The sequence below is a fragment of the Pinus tabuliformis genome, chromosome 2_2, assembly GCF_031772625.1.
Source record: "Pinus tabuliformis cultivar Carrire ecotype Pingquan chromosome 2_2, CPIR1, whole genome shotgun sequence".
NCBI classification, from domain to species: domain Eukaryota; kingdom Viridiplantae; phylum Streptophyta; class Pinopsida; order Pinales; family Pinaceae; genus Pinus; species Pinus tabuliformis.
The window spans coordinates 6,514,125-6,517,669 of record NC_142300.1 but is presented as its reverse complement, the minus strand read 5'-3'; the positions used below and the strand labels follow the sequence as shown (position 1 = coordinate 6,517,669).

The following is a 3,545-nucleotide window of genomic DNA, read 5'->3' as shown; positions in this document are numbered from 1 at the left end:
TTGAATATCCAAAACTTCCTCCAAAAAGTACACCATATTTTACATGAGGAAATTAATGTTTTTTTGGTTTATTTTTTTCAGTGAATTAGTGAGCAACATTAAATGATTGAATTGAATTAAAATTTAGCTGGCATCCTGACACATTAACAAAATATCCTCCAAATTGAATTTGATTTGGTGATGGAATCAAGATTGTGTCAACAATGGTGGCTAACCGTTATGGTATTGAGAGCTTGACAAAATATTGCCTGTCGTAACAGCAAACTCTTTCTTTCGGAGGATGGTATTGAGTACTTAGTATTGGTGATCTATAGTGTTGAGTTGATGGTATTATTAAGTATAGATAAATTTGCATAACTAAGTAATTTTTAAACAACTACAAATGGGGCCGAAAGGGTTAGACTAATGGCGTCAGGGGTTTTGGCCGAGGGAGGCTTTAAGCCGTTTTAGGTATTCTGACAAGGTTGAAATTGCTGGAGGGATTTGCAATCATTGCCACAAGGGAACAATGGTACGTGACTCTATTGCCAAGTGTTGGTAATTGGGCTTCGGTGGTGGATCCCCAAGAGCTGCAAGGACCTTGTAGAAGAGGTAATAAGAGAAGAGAGCACAGGGTGAAAGGATTGCATTAGCAGAGAAAATGACACTTTTCTTTTGAAATGTTTGATATAATGCGAGAAGGAATGAGAAGGAGGGAACATGATCGTTTAAGATTTATAATAGTATTAATAAAATATGAAAAAAAAAATGGAGGTGAATATTAATACATGTAAATGGATATAGGATGGTAAGATTTTGTAGGGCATGCTTATTCTAGTAAATTATTGGTAAAGTCTAGATGTAGATTTAGGTGATATAGGGGAGCATGTGTTAATATGAGGAAATATTTGAGTTAAGATAGCATGCGAGATTCTCATGGTAACTTTGACTTTGTGGGGTGCTAGTTCACTTGGCACGATTTGGTCAAGGAAAACGCAAAGTCAAGTTTAAAGGGGGAATGGTTTGATAAATTTGATAGGGTGATGTAGTTAAATTGTGTCAAAATTTGTGGTTAACACTTATGGTATCTCGCATTTAGCTAGAGTATGCATGTAACTAGAGTTGTATGCATGTTGGTAGTAAAGGACAATAATATATCTATTGTTGGTTGGTTCTTTCTAGTTGAGGTTTTCCAAGGTAAATCATGGTACACATGAGATAGGGTTTTTGAGAAAAACTCATGGTGTACATGATTTAAATATCTTGTTGCTATGTGTTCTTATTTCATTTATTTATTTTACATTGTCTAAAAATCATGGGGTACATGATTTGAATGTCGTGTTTGAAAATAAAGGTGTACATGATTTGAATGTCTTGTTTGTTACTATGCGTGTAGTTTATTGTCTGAACAATAGTGTACATGATTTGGATGTATGTAGTTTATTGTATGAAAAAATGAAAAATAAGGCAAATATGTTGGATTTCAAATTTTAGATTTATCCCCAAAACAATATTGGGGAATGAAGAGACAAAATCAAAAGAGAACATAAAAATATGTCCATACACAAAGAACACTAACACTGAGTAATAAACAAAAATGTGATGCTAACTCTGAGAAATATAACAATTGATGTAATAAATAAAAAATCTCTCAGCAGCAAATCATTTCCTTGTGCAAAGAGACTATGGCGGACAAGGTTCTAGCAATCAACACTGTGATCCATTATTCTATTACATTGAACATAGCATCATCCAAGTGAACTCAAGATGTGGTGAGTAGATATCCTTCCACAGTCTTGAATATGCTGATTAATGATTCCTTAATTAGCTATGTTTGGGGAAGTTGGTTGCCTGCGGGCTCGAACTTGACTGCCCAACTTACAATGCAAGAATTGGATCAGCTCCTCGAATTACCTTCATGGTTGGCTTGAAGGCCTTGAATATGTTCAGTATCTCACCCTCGATCACAGTATAATTAAGGGTCATATTTGTTTCGTCCCATGCTTCAATTTTCTCAGATACATGAGTCGCCCCTTTCATTCCTGCACCGAACATTGAATTTATTTATTTATTTATTTTTATTTTTTATTTACTTATTTATTATTATTTTTTTTTTTTTCCCATTATGTTCTTGTATATAATTGTTGTCCGGGATCATAAAAAGGGTAAAGAACAAGATACATGTTAAATCAAAAGAATAAGATTTATATAAATTTAAGTGGATTGTAGATTTTGAAAATATTTGAAATGTAATGTATAGGAATATAGTCTAACTTTTGAAGGTCAATGTATTCCCAAAATCGACGATTAAGTTAGGAAATCCTAATCCCAAGAAACATATATTCTACCCTGCATAACATAACTGTAAAATGCTTTGTATTTATTTAATATCCTTTAGCTTCTCTTAAAAATCATTAGCTTCACACCCATCAACCTTTAAGTTAAGGAAACGATCACTACTTCTGTATGCACCCCACTGCCAGGTGACATAAAGATCACCAATAGTAAAAATTCCAGAAACATCACCAAACATTTATAACATAAACATATAAATGGTAGCCAAACATATTATGAATCCTCTGCTAATTATGTTTAGAATTCCAAAACTCAAATCCCAAATTTCAGATTTGCTTCATACCTTCTCCGTATTTAATTTTTTGGATTGTGCCAATGTTACCATCTCTGATGACTTCAATTCTTTTGAAATGAGAGGGAATTATCTTCTACTCTAGGTAAATGCCCAATACCATAAGTGTTAACCACAATTTTTGACACAATTTGACTACATCACCCTGTCAAGTTTATCAAACAATTCCTCCTTTAAAATTGACTTTGGGTTCTCCACATTTAATTTTGTGGATTGTGCCAACGTTACCATCTCTGATTACTTCAATGATTTTGAAATGAGAGGGAATTATATTCAGAAATAAGGTTGTAGAATCTCGAAAGGCACCCCACAATTTCTCAGCAGAAACCTTCAAATCTATCTCTACGCTCACATATTGCATCATTTTTTCAGCTAAAGCCTTACCGAAAGCAGGGCAAACACAAAATTATGAGTGTTAGAAGAGGTGAGAGGTTTGAAGGAGTGTATATAGGCGGTGCCAGTAAAGAGATGAAGCTATAGCCCTAAATGTGCGAAAAAAGGATTCTTAACTATACAAGGCAATGCAGATTGCATCACAGAAAAGGAAACGACAGAATAACACAAAGACAAAATTTGATAGATTCCCATAAGTTCCCTTGAAAGTTCAATAATAAACATAAACCCTTCACATATGTTAATTTGTTTGACGGTTACTGATAAAATTTCCTGTGCTAATACACGGGTAATATCTTTAAATCAATGGAAAATACTCTGAATGACCAACTGTTTCAAAGAAGTAGGCACAAAACCTTAGCGTGTTTCGTGCACTTTTTAGTTTATCATTCAATAATTCATCCACTACATTGAACATCCAGCTCTGCATACGTTTCACAAAGGAATAAATAGGGACAGATGCACTTAATGGAGTGAATATTACACTTGGAAAATCGTTGAATGTGAATTGTTACATGATTTAAAT

General features: G+C 33.8%; 1 pseudogene; it reads right to left on the bottom strand.

The window, feature by feature from the left end:
• Nucleotides 1–1,741: 1,741 nt before the first annotated feature.
• Nucleotides 1,742–2,990, bottom strand: LOC149191273 (MLP-like protein 423; annotated as a pseudogene).
• Between the last annotated feature and the right edge of the window lie 555 nt (nucleotides 2,991–3,545).